Raw genomic sequence first — 14806 nt, forward strand, 5'->3', positions numbered from 1 at the left:
TTTATTCGCCCCTAGTCATCCAACTGACGTGCGTCACGACGCCGCGTCTCTTTGTGCACGGTTTCATCTAGCGGCGACATTTGTTGTTATTTTCACTACAACTGAAAAAAAAATACAAGACCGACCCGACCGTGTGTGTTTTGTTGTTTTTTTGTTGCTGTTGTTGTTGTTTGGATCCATTCCATAACAAGCAAACTGCCCCATTCCAAGCATCTTACATCGGTTTGTCACATTCTCGATTATTAACCGAGTAATGGACTCAGACGAAGGTTATAACTATGACTTCGACGAGGACGAATGTAGCGAAGACAGCGGCGCAGAGGAACCGGGGGAAGACACCCTGGAGTTAGGCGAGGACGAGGTGGAACTGGTCGATCCCGCGGAGGCCGGAGGGGAACGGGACGAAGGTTTGGAGACCGGGGGAAGTGGTCATGGGACCGGGCAAGAGGAAGAGGACTACCGCTTCGAAGTCCTGACTGCCGAGCAGATACTCCAGCATATGGTGGAGTGTATCAGGGAGGTCAACGAGGTCATCCAGGTGAGGTATTACGAGACGTGTCGGTGCAGGAAAGACCGGGGACGGTGGAAAGTTGACAGGCCACCTATCCTGCTGTTAGCTAGACTAACCGTACAAATTAAACGGCTCGTTTTAGATTAACTGACTAGTTAACTGAAGACAACATGTGTTTTGTTAGTATCTTACATGTTATCGACTAAAGTTGTTTCGCCATCTGGCTTGTAGCTAAGGGCGGGTAGCTAACGCGGGTAGCTAAGGCCGGGTAGCTAACGGCTAGTAGCTAAGGTCGGGTAGCTAAGCTAACTCGTACCCGGAAGCTAATTAACGTCAACTAGGCAAGGTGATTAGCTAGATGTCTCTTTCAAATATCCTTACTAGTTAAAGTTAGCTAGTTTATCAATTAACCATGAAACATAGCTGTATACGTCAACTAGCTAGTTATGTGCCTCCCACAGCCCTTCTGTGATCAAAGTATCTGCCAGGTAGCCTATTCCCCCCCACCAGGATTACTATCATTTTATAAAACTGCCCATTGAGATGTGCTCAGCTGACCGTGCCCCACGGCCCCTGTCAATGTCTTAATAACCTCAGCAATAACAACAACACATTTTAAACCATGGTCCAGTGCCTCTGGTCTGAAGAGACACCCTAACTAGCGCTTTATATGTATCGGCCTGGTGTAGCTAAGAATTTACCTCTTCATTTTGACAATGTAATATCTTTAAATTGTCAACATTGGTGTTAAATTCTAAGCTAAGCCTGGGCATGAATCCTTTTGGCCAGGTCGCAGTTGTAAATGAGAACTTGTTCTCAACTAGCCTACCTGGTTAAATAAAGGTGAAATAAAATAAATACATACAAATCCTAGAGGAGGGAACTCAACTGTACAGTATTGTAGGTCTAGTCTCAAATCAAATGTTATTTTGTCACATGCTTGGTGAACAACGGGTGTTGACTAACAGTGAAATGCTTAGTGAGGGGCCTTCCCAACAATGCAAAGAGAAAGGAAATAGAAAAATAAAACACTTAATAAACACGCAATGAGTAACGATAACTTGGCTTTATACACAGGGTACCAGTACTGAGTCCATGTGCAGGGGTACGAGATAGATATATATATACAGTACCAGTCAAACGTTTGGATACCTACTCATTCAAGGGTTTTACTTTATTTTGACTATTTTCTACATCGTAGAATAATAATGAGGACATTTTGGAGTAACCAAAGTGTTAAACAAATCAAAATATATTTGAGATTCTTCAAAGTAGCCACCCTTTGCCTTGATGACAGCTTTGCACACTCTTAGCATTCTCTCAACCGGCAGTCACTAGGTAGTCACCTGGAATGCATTTCAATTAACAGGTGTGCCTTGTTAATTTGTGAAATGTTGAGTTTCAAAGCAAAGGGTCTGAATACTTATGTAAATAAGGTAATTCTGTTTTTATTTTCTAATACATTTGCAAAAAATTCTAAAAACCTGTTTTCGTATTGTGTTCATACAGTGCATTCAGGAAGTATTCAGACCCCTTCACTTTTTCCACATTTTGTTACGTTACAGACTTATTCTATAAAATTATTGGTGTGGAAAATAAATAATGTAATACTTTTTTAGAACAAGGCTGTAATGTAGCAAAATGTGGAAAAGGTGAAGGGGTCTGAATGCTTCCTGAATGCACTGTATGAATACAATAAATACCCCATAAAGATTCAGCAAAAACAGGTTGTTTTTTTGGAAAAAGTATCTATTTTTCTCTCTGTGTTGTTGGGAAGTAAGGTTTGTAAAGTAAGCATTTCACTGTTATGCTTGGTAAACCGCAGGTTGTAGACTATGATAAATCAAATTTTGATTTCACAAGCACAAGCGGAGTTGGTATTCCCCATGCTCCAACTGCTGCCTGCCTACATATCGTCTTCCTATGAGGTGTTTCCATACACATAGCCTGTACATCAAGCAATGATCCAGAGTTAGCCAACCAGTTGACCACCTGCCCCCATTGTTCTTTTTTAAACACCATGACATGATAGAAGCTAACTTCCTTATCAGGGTAATACACTACAATCAAACCTCTTGTATTCTCATGACTTCATCTGAAATGCAAAACCACCATATCAGTTGCTGGCTGCTGATTACATTCAAAAATCCGATTTTGTATTTTTCTATGAATGTGGTTTTTGGTTGGCACGATGTTGAGACACCAGCGTGACAGTGGTTGTGTCCCAAATGGGACTTAATTCCCTTTTATAGTGGCTCTGGTCAAAAGTAGTGCACTATATAGGGAATAGGGTGCCATTTTGGAAATTGGGACACAGACTCTCCCCTAAATATAGCAGGCAGTTCATCGCCAGACCAGGTCAGAAAATTACAATATAGCCACCTCCCGTAGCCGCCCGCCGTCGGTAGCCGCCTCCCGTCGGGCTCCCATAACCACCTGCCGTCGGGCTCCCGTCGCCACCTCCCGTCGGGCTCCCGTAGCCGCTTCCCGTCGGGTCCCGTAGCCATCTCCCGTCGGGCTCCCGTAGCCGCCTCCCGTCGGGGTCCCGTGGCCGCCTCCCGTCGGGGTCCCGTGGCCGCCTCCCGTCGGGGTCCCGTAGCCGCCTCCCGTCAGGGTCCCGTAGCCGCCTCCCGTCGGGCTCCCGTGGCCGCCTCCCGTCGGGGTCCCGTAGCCGCCTCCCGTCGGGGTCCCGTAGCCGCCCGCCGTCGGTAGCCGCCTCCCGTCGGGGTCCCGTAGCCGCCCGCCGTCGGTAGCCGCCTCCCGTCGGGGTCCCGTAGCCGCCTCCCGTCGGGGTCCCGTAGCCGCCTCCCGTCGGGGTCCCGTAGCCGCCCGCCGTCGGTAGCCGCCTCCCGTCGGGTCCCGTAGCCGCCTCCCGTCGGGTCCCGTAGCCGCCTCCCGTCGGGTCCCGTACCCGCCTCCCATCATAATATACAGAGTCACCAGGAACATTATTGAAGCTGTGCTTTTGAACCAAACAGAGGATTGTAGTAATGAATTAGGGCCCTTGGTTTTGCACAATTGTCACATGACCTGAATTTGAACCTTTTTTTAAATTTATTTAAAGCTTTTTCATCAAACTTGACCTTTTTTTTTTCTTCTTACGCCCAATGGTCAACTCATTTGATTTGTCACATGCGCCGAAATACAACAGTGAAATGCTTACTTACAAAGCCCTTCACTTACAATGCTTTAAGTGTTAAATAAAAAAGTAACATAATTAAACAGCACCAGTAAAATAGTGAGACTATATACAGGGTGTTACGGTACATAGTCAATGTGGAGGCTATATACAGGGTATTACGGTACAGAGTCAATGTGGAGGCTATATACAGGGTGTTACGGTACAGAGTCAATGTGGAGGCTATATACAGGGTGTTACGGTACAGAGTCAATGTGGAGGCTATATACAGGGTGTTACGGTACATAGTCAATGTGGAGGCTATATACAGGGTATTACGGTACAGAGTCAATGTGGAGGCTATATACAGGGTATTACGGTACAGAGTCAATGTGGAGGCTATATACAGGGTGTTACGGTACAGAGTCAGTGTGGAGGCTATATACAGGGTATTACGGTACATAGTCAATGTGGAGGCTATATACAGGGTATTACGGTACAGAGTCAATGTGGAGGCTATATACAGGGTGTTACGGTACAGAGTCAATGTGGAGGCTATATACAGGGTATTACGGTACAGAGTCAATGTGGAGGCTATATACAGGGTATTAAGGTACAGAGTCAATGTGGAGGCTATATACAGGGTGTTACGGTAGAGAGTCAATGTGGAGGCTATATACAGGGTATTACGGTACAGAGTCAATGTGGAGGCTATATACAGGGTATTACGGTACAGAGTCAATGTGGAGGCTATATACAGGGTATTACGGTACAGAGTCAATGTGGAGGCTATATACAGGGTATTACGGTACAGAGTCAATGTGGAGGCTATATACAGGGTATTACGGTACAGAGTCAATGTGGAGGCTATATACAGGGTATTACGGTACAGAGTCAATGTGGAGGCTATATACAGGGTATTACGGTACAGAGTCAATGTGAGTCAATGTGGAGGCTATATACAGGGTATTACGGTACAGAGTCAATGTGGAGGCTATATACAGGGTATTACGGTACAGAGTCAATGTGGAGGCTATATACAGGGTATTACGGTACAGAGTCAATGTGGAGGCTATATACAGGGTATTACGGTACAGAGTCAATGTGGAGGCTATATACAGGGTATTACGGTACAGAGTCAATGTGGAGGCTATATACAGGGTATTACGGTACAGAGTCATAATGTGGAGGCTATATACAGGGTATTACGGTACAGAGTCAATGTGGAGGCTATATACAGGGTATTACGGTACAGAGTCAATGTGGAGGCTATATACAGAGTCAATGTGGAGGCTATATACAGGGTATTACGGTACAGAGTCAAAGTGGAGGCTATATACAGGGTATTACGGTACAGAGTCAATGTGGAGGCTATATACAGGGTATTACGGTACAGAGTCAATGTGGAGGCTATATACAGGGTATTACGGTACAGAGTCAATGTGGAGGCTATATACAGGGTATTACGGTACAGAGTCAATGTCAATGGAGGCTATATACAGGGGGTACGGTACAGAGTCAATGTGGAGGCTATATACAGGGTATTACGGTACAGAGTCAATGTGGAGGCTATATACAGGGTATTACGGTACAGAGTCAATGTGGAGGCTATATACAGGGTATTACGGTACAGAGTCAATGTGGAGGCTATATACAGGTATTACGTCAATGTGGAGGCTATATACAGGGTATTACGGTACAGAGTCAATGTGGAGGCTATATACAGGGTATTACAGGGTATTACGGTACAGAGTCAATGTGGAGGCTATATACAGGGTATTACGGTACAGAGTCAATGTGGAGGCTATATACAGGGTATTACGGTACAGAGTCAATGTGGAGGCTATATACAGGGTATTACGGTTCAATGTGGAGGCTATATACAGGGTACAGAGTCAATGTGGAGGCTATATACAGGGTATTACGGTACAGAGTCAATGTGGAGGCTATATACAGGGTATATACAGGGTACGGTGGAGGCTAGAGTCAGATGTGGAGGCTATATACAGGGTATTACGGTACAGAGTCAATGTGGAGGCTATATACAGGGTATTACGGTACAGAGTCAATGTGGAGGCTATATACAGGGTATTACGGTACAGAGTCAATGTGGAGGCTATATACAGGGTATTACGGTACAGAGTCAATGTGGAGGCTATATACAGGGTATTACGGTACAGAGTCAATGTGGAGGCTATATACAGGGTGTTACGGTACAGAGTCAATGTGGAGGCTATATACAGGGTATTACGGTACAGTGTCAATGTGGAGGCTATATACAGGGTATTACGGTACAGAGTCAATGTGGAGGCTATATACAGGGTGTTACAGAGTCAATGTGGAGGCTATATACAGGGTATTACGGTACAGAGTCAATGTGGAGGCTATATACAGGGTGTTACGTATCAATGTGGAGGCTATATACAGGTACAGAGTCAATGTGGAGGCTATATACAGGGGTACAGAGTCAATGTATATACAGAGTCAATGTGGAGACTATATACAGGGTGTTACGGTACAGAGTCAATGTGGAGGCTATATACAGGGTATTACGGTACAGAGTCAATGTGGAGGCTATATACAGGGTGTTACGGTACAGAGTCAATGTGGAGGCTATATACAGGGTATTACGGTACAGAGTCAATGTGGAGGCTATATACAGGGTATTACGGTACAGAGTCAATGTGGAGGCTATATACAGGGTGTTACGGTACAGAGTCAATGTGGAGACTATATACAGGGTGTTACGGTACAGAGTCAATGTGGAGGCTATATACAGGGTGTTACGGTACTGAGTCAATGTGGAGGCTATATACAGGGTGTTACGGTACTGAGTCAATGTGGAGGCTATATACAGGGTGTTACGGTACAGAGTCAATGTGGAGGCTATATACAGGGGGTACCGGTACAGAGTCAATGTGGAGGCTATATACAGGGTATTACGGTACAGAGTCAATGTGGAGGCTATATACAGGGTATTACGGTACAGAGTCAATGATGTATTACGGTAGAGTCTATATACAGGGTATTACGGTACAGAGTCAATGTGGAGGCTATATACAGGGTGTTACGGTACAGAGTCAATGTGGAGGCTATATACAGGGTATTACGGTACAGAGTCAATGTGGAGGCTATATACAGGGTATTACGGTACAGAGTCAATGTGGAGACTATATACAGGGTATTACGGTACAGAGTCAATGTGGAGGCTATATACAGGGTGTTACGGTACTGAGTCAATGTGGAGGCTATATACAGGGTGTTACGGTACAGAGTCAATGTGGAGGCTATATACAGGGTGTTACGGTACAGAGTCAATGTGGAGGCTATATACAGGGTGTTACGGTACAGAGTCAATGTGGAGGCTATATACAGGGGGTACTATATACAGGTACAGAGTCAATGTGGAGGCTATATACAGGGTGTTACGGTACAGAGTCAATGTGGAGGCTATATACAGGGTGTTACGGTACTGAGTCAATGTGGAGGCTATATACAGGGTGTTACGGTACAGAGTCAATGTGGAGGCTATATACAGGGTATTACGGTACAGAGTCAATGTGGAGGCTATATACAGGGTATTACGGTACAGAGTCAATGTGGAGGCTATATACAGGGTATTACGGTACAGAGTCAATGTGGAGGCTATATACAGGGTATTACGGTACAGAGTCAATGTGGAGGCTATATACAGGGTATTACGGTACAGAGTCAATGTGGAGGCTATATACAGGGTATTACGGTACAGAGTCAATGTGGAGGCTATATACAGGGTATTACGGTACAGAGTCAATGTGGAGGCTATATACAGGTCAATGTGGAGGCTATTACAGGGGGTACAGAGTCAATGTGGAGGCTATATACAGGGTGTTACGGTACAGAGTCAATGTGGAGGCTATATACAGGGTATTACGGTACAGAGTCAATGTGGAGGCTATATACAGGGTATTACGGTACAGAGTCAATGTGGAGGCTATATACAGGGTATTACGGTACAGAGTCAATGTGGAGACTATATACAGGGTATTACGGTACAGAGTCAATGTGGAGGCTATATACAGGGTATTACGGTACAGAGTCAATGTGGAGGCTATATACAGGGTATTACGGTACAGAGTCAATGTGGAGGCTATATACAGGGTATTACGGTACAGAGTCAATGTGGAGGCTATATACAGGGTATTACGGTACAGAGTCAATGTGGAGGCTATATACAGGGTATTACGGTACAGAGTCAATGTGGAGGCTATATACAGGGTATTACGGTACAGAGTCAATGTGGAGGCTATATACAGGGTATTACGGTACAGAGTCAATGTGGAGGCTATATACAGGGTGTTCACGGTACAGAGTCAATGTGGAGGCTATATACAGGGTATTACGGTACAGAGTCAATGTGGAGGCTATATACAGGGTATTACGGTACAGAGTCAATGTGGAGGCTATATACAGGGTATCAATAGGCTATATACAGGTACAGAGTCAATGTGGAGGCTATATACAGGGTATTACGGTACAGAGTCAATGTGGAGACTATATACAGGGTATTACGGTACAGAGTCAATGTGGAGGCTATATACAGGGTATTACGGTACAGAGTCAATGTGGAGGCTATATACAGGGTATTACGGTACAGAGTCAATGTGGAGGCTATATACAGGGTATTACGGTACAGAGTCAATGTGGAGGCTATATACAGGGTGTTACGGTACAGAGTCAATGTGGAGGCTATATACAGGGTATTACGGTACAGTGTCAATGTGGAGGCTATATACAGGGTATTACGGTACAGAGTCAATGTGGAGACTATATACAGGGTATTACGGTACAGAGTCAATGTGGAGGCTATATACAGGGTATTACGGTACAGAGTCAATGTGGAGGCTATATACAGGGTATTACGGTACAGAGTCAATGTGGAGGCTATATACAGGGTATTACGGTACAGAGTCAATGTGGAGGCTATATACAGGGTGTTACGGTACAGAGTCAATGTGGAGGCTATATACAGGGTATTACGGTACAGTGTCAATGTGGAGGCTATATACAGGGGGTGCCGGTACAGAGTCAATGTGGAGGCTATATACAGGGTATTACGGTACAGAGTCAATGTGGAGGCTATATACAGGGTATTACGGTACAGAGTCAATGTGGAGGCTATATACAGGGTGTATACAGGGGGTACAGGTATTACGGTACAGAGTCAATGTGGAGACTATATACAGGGTGTTACGGTACAGAGTCAATGTGGAGGCTATATACAGGGTATTACGGTACAGAGTCAATGTGGAGGCTATATACAGGGTGTTACGGTACAGAGTCAATGTGGAGGCTATATACAGGGTATTACGGTACAGAGTCAATGTGGAGGCTATATACAGGGTGTTACGGTACAGAGTCAATGTGGAGGCTATATACAGGGTGTTACGGTACAGAGTCAATGTGGAGGCTATATACAGGGTGTTACGGTACAGAGTCAATGTGGAGGCTATATACAGGGTATTACGGTACAGAGTCAATGTGGAGGCTATATACAGGGTATTACGGTACTGAGTCAATGTGGAGGCTATATACAGGGTGTTACGGTACAGAGTCAATGTGGAGGCTATATACAGGGTGTTACGGTACTGAGTCAATGTGGAGGCTATATACAGGGTATTACGGTACTGAGTCAATGTGGAGGCTATATACAGGGTATTACGGTACTGAGTCAATGTGGAGACTATATACAGGGTGTTACAGTACAGAGTCAATGTGGAGGCTATATACAGGGTATTACGGTACTGAGTCAATGTGGAGGCTATATACAGGGTATTACGGTACTGAGTCAATGTGGAGACTATATACAGGGTATTACGGTACAGAGTCAATGTGGAGACTATATACAGGGTGTTACAGTACAGAGTCAATGTGGAGGCTATATACAGGGGGTACCGGTACAGAGTCAATGTGGAGGCTATATACAGGGGGTACCGGTACAGAGTCAATGTGGAGGCTATATACAGGGTGTTACGGTACTGAGTCAATGTGGAGACTATATACAGGGTGTTACGGTACAGAGTCAATGTGGAGGCTATATACAGGGGGTACCGGTACAGAGTCAATGTGGAGGCTATATACAGGGTGTTACGGTACTGAGTCAATGTGGAGGCTATATTCAGGGTGTTACGGTACAGAGTCAATGTGGAGGCTATATACAGGGTGTTACGGTACTGAGTCAATGTGGAGACTATATACAGGGGGTACTGGTACAGAGTCAATGTGGAGGCTATATACAGGGTGTTACGGTACAGAGTCAATGTGGAGGCTATATACAGGGTGTTACGGTACTGAGTCAATGTGGAGGCTATATACAGGGGGTACCGGTACAGAGTCAATGTGGAGGCTATATACAAGGGGTACCGGTACAGAGTCAATGTGGAGGCTATATACAGGGTGTTACGGTACAGAGTCAAGGTGGAGGCTATATACAGGGGTACCGGTACAGAGTCAATGTGGAGGCTATATACAGGGTGTTACGGTACAGAGTCAATGTGGAGGCTATATACAGGGTGTTACGGTACAGAGTCAAGGTGGAGGCTATATACAGGGTATTACGGTACTGAGTCAATGTGGAGACTATATACAGGGTATTACGGTACTGAGTCAATGTGGAGACTATATACAGGGTGTTACGGTACTGAGTCAATGTGGAGGATATATACAGGGTGTTACGGTACAGAGTCAATGTGGAGGCTATATACAGGGTATTACGGTACTGAGTCAATGTGGAGACTATATACAGGGTGTTACGGTACTGAGTCAATGTGGAGGCTATATACAGGGTATTACGGTACAGAGTCAATGTGGAGGCTATATACAGGGGGTACTGGTACAGAGTCAATGTGGAGGCTATATACAGGGTGTTACGGTACAGAGTCAATGTGGAGGCTATATACAGGGTGTTACGGTACTGAGTCAATGTGGAGGCTATATACAGGGGGTACCGGTACAGAGTCAATGTGGAGGCTATATACAGGGGGTACCGGTACAGAGTCAATGTGGAGGCTATATACAGGGTGTTACGGTACAGAGTCAAGGTGGAGGCTATATACAGGGTACTATATACAGGGTACAGAGTCAATGTGGAGGCTATATACAGGGTGTTACGGTACAGAGTCAATGTGGAGGCTATATACAGGGTGTTACGGTACAGAGTCAAGGTGGAGGCTATATACAGGGTATTACGGTACTGAGTCAATGTGGAGACTATATACAGGGTATTACGGTACTGAGTCAATGTGGAGACTATATACAGGGTGTTACGGTACTGAGTCAATGTGGAGGATATATACAGGGTGTTACGGTACAGAGTCAATGTGGAGGCTATATACAGGGTATTACGGTACTGAGTCAATGTGGAGACTATATACAGGGTGTTACGGTACTGAGTCAATGTGGAGGCTATATACAGGGTATTACGGTACAGAGTCAATGTGGAGGCTATATACAGGGTATTACGGTACAGAGTCAATGTGGAGGCTATATACAGGGTATTACGGTACAGAGTCAATGTGGAGGCTATATACAGGGTATTACGGTACAGAGTCAATGTGGAGACTATATACAGGGTGTTACGGTACAGAGTCAATGTGGAGGCTATATACAGGGTGTTACGGTACAGAGTCAATGTGGAGGCTATATACAGGGTGTTATGGTACAGAGTCAATGTGGAGGCTATATACAGGGTGTTACGGTACAGAGTCAATGTGGAGGCTATATACAGCGTGTTACGGTACAGAGTCAATGTGGAGACTATATACAGGGTGTTACGGTACTGAGTCAATGTGGAGGCTATATACAGGGTGTTACGGTACAGAGTCAATGTGGAGACTATATACAGGGTATTACGGTACAGAGTCAATGTGGAGACTATATACAGGGTGTTACGGTACAGAGTCAATGTGGAGGCTATATACAGGGTATTACGGTACTGAGTCAATGTGGAGACTATATACAGGGTATTACGGTACAGAGTCAATGCGGAGACTATATACAGGGTGTTACGGTACAGAGTCAATGCGGAGACTATATACAGGGTGTTACGGTACAGAGTCAATGTGGAGGCTATATACAGGGTGTTACGGTACAGAGTCAATGTGGAGGCTATATACAGGGGGTACCGGTACAGAGTCAATGCGGAGGCTATATACAGGGTATTACTGTACAGGGTCAATGTGGAGGCTATATACAGGGTGTTACGGTACAGAGTCAATGTGGAGACTATATACAGGGTGTTACGGTACAGAGTCAATGTGGAGGCTATATACAGGGTGTTACGGTACAGAGTCAATGTGGAGACTATATACAGGGTGTTACGGTACAGAGTCAATGTGGAGGCTATATACAGGGTGTTACGGTACAGAGTCAATGTGGAGACTATATACAGGGTGTTACGGTACAGAGTCAATGTGGAGGCTATATACAGGGGGTACCGGTACAGAGTCAATGTGGAGGCTATATACAGGGTGTTATGGTACAGAGTCAATGTGGAGGCTATATACAGGGGGTACCAGTACAGAGTCAATGTGGAGGCTATATACAGGGTGTAATGGTACAGAGTCAATGTGGAGGCTATATACAGGGGGTACCAGTACAGAGTCAATGTGGAGGCTATATACAGGGTGTTACGGTACAGAGTCCATGTGGAGGCTATATACAGGGTGTTACGGTACTGAGTCAATGCGGAGACTATATACAGGGTGTTACGGTACTGAGTCAATGTGGAGACTAAATACAGGGTGTTATGGTACAGAGTCAATGTGGAGGCTATATACAGGGGGTACCAGTACAGAGTCAATGTGGAGGCTATATACAGGGTGTTACGGTACAGAGTCCATGTGGAGGCTATATACAGGGTGTTACGGTACAGAGTCAATGTGGAGACTATATACAGGGTGTTACGGTACAGAGTCAATGCGGAGACTATATACAGGGTGTTACGGTACAGAGTCAATGCGGAGACTATATACAGGGTGTTACGGTACTGAGTCAATGCGGAGACTATATACAGGGTGTTACGGTACAGAGTCAATGCGGAGGCTATATACAGGGTGTTACGGTACAGAGTCAATGCGGAGACTATATACAGGGGGTACCGGTACAGAGTCAATGTGGAGGCTATATACAGGGGGTACCGGTACAGAGTCAATGTGGAGGCTATATACAGGGGGTACCGGTTAGTCGAGGTAATTGAGGTAATATGTACATGTAGGTAGAGTTAAAATAACTATGCATAGATAATAAACAGAGAGTAGCAGCAGTGTAAAAGAGGGGCCCTTTGATTATTTGTTCAGGAGTCTTATGGACCTAGATTCCGGTACCGGTACCACTTGCCGTGTGGTAGCAGAGAGGTCAGTCTATTACTAGGGTGGCTGGAGTCTTTAAAAAAAATGTAGGGCCTTCCTCTGACACCGCCTGGTAGAGAGGTCCTGGATGGCAGGAAGCTTGGCCCCAGTGATGTACTGGGCTGTTCGCACTACTCTATGTAGTGCCTTGTGGTCGAAGGCTGAGCAGTTGCCATACCAGGCAGTGACGCAACCAGTCAGGATACTCTCGATGGTGCAGCTGTAGAACCTTTAGAGGATCTGAGGACCAAATCTTTACAGTTTCCTGAGGACCATCCCTTTACGCTTTCTCGTTTCTGGATAACTCTTAAAATACAGGAAGAATCTCTTGCTATATCACATAACTGCGTAAAAATACAATGCCGTAGTTATGATCAGTGATGAGGTTTGACTGGCACTCACACATATCGTCTATGTTATAATAATCACTTGTGTTTTTGTTACTGGTGACAACAACATTATAAACCTGTCCTGGGCTACAGCTTAGCGACCGCTTTCCGTGTCTAATGTTGGACTGTATACGGTGCTAACTTGTTGCGTGTATAACACAGCCAGTATAACACAGCCAGTATAACTAACACAGCCAGTATAACTAACACAGCCAGTATAACACAGCCAGTATAACACAGCCAGTATAACACAGCCATTTCTCTTCTGTTTCCTGTTAGAATCCTGCAACAATCACCAGGATCCTTCTGAGTCACTTCAACTGGGACAGAGAGAAGCTCATGGAAAGGTATACCGACCCGGTTAAGTTTTTTTTTATTTTCTCCAGTTTTATGACCTTTGTTTCATTCTGCTGGTTTCAAACGATGATGATGATGTGTTTGTCAAAGCTTGTTTCTGTCTCTCCTTAAATTCTATTTCAGTTATCTTTATTGGCATGATGTGTTGATCCATTTTGCCAAACACAACGTTACAATAGAAATGAACAGTGTGTGTGTGTGTGTGTATTCAGTTGAAAGGGCTTTATTGGAATGGGAAACATATATGTTAACATTGCCAAAGCAAGTGAAGTAGATAATATACATATAAACAAACATAAATGAACAGTAAACATTACTCACTAAAGTTAGCCATTATATATTTACAGTGTTGTAACAATGTACCGATAGTTAAAGGAAAATTAATTAACATAAAAAATGGGTTGTAATTTACAGGGCATTCGGAAAAGTATTCAGACCCCTTGACTTTTTACACATTGTTACGTTACAGCCTTATTCTAAAATTGATTACATTGGGTTTTTTTTCACCTCATCAATCGACACACAATACCCCATAATGACATCACAATACCCCATAATGACATCACAATACCCCATAATGACATCACAATACCCCACAATGACATCACAATACCCCACAATGACATCACAATACCCCACAATGACATCACAATACCCCACAATGACATCACAATACCCCACAATGACATCACAATACCCCACAATGACATCACAATACCCCACAATGACATCACAATACCCCAAATGACATCACAATACCCCACAATGACATCACAATACCCCACAATGACATCACAATACCCCACAATGACATCACAATACCCCACAATGACATCACAATACCCCACAATGACATCACAATACCCCACAATGACATCACAATACCCCACAATGACATCACAATACCCCATAATGACATCACAATACCCCACAATGACATCACAATACCCCACAATGACATCACAATACCCCATAATGACATCACAATACCCCATAATGACATCACAATACCCCACAATGACAAAAAAAAACAGTTTTTTTTTAA

The 14806-nt window shown here is 44.5% G+C and overlaps 1 pseudogene; it reads left to right on the plus strand.

Moving 5' to 3' along the window:
• Positions 1-14806, plus strand: part of LOC115115726 (E3 ubiquitin-protein ligase arih1-like) — a 56914-nt pseudogene continuing 42108 nt past the window's right edge.

Source organism: Oncorhynchus nerka, linkage group LG17 (genome assembly GCF_034236695.1).
Source record: "Oncorhynchus nerka isolate Pitt River linkage group LG17, Oner_Uvic_2.0, whole genome shotgun sequence".
Taxonomy (NCBI): domain Eukaryota; kingdom Metazoa; phylum Chordata; class Actinopteri; order Salmoniformes; family Salmonidae; genus Oncorhynchus; species Oncorhynchus nerka.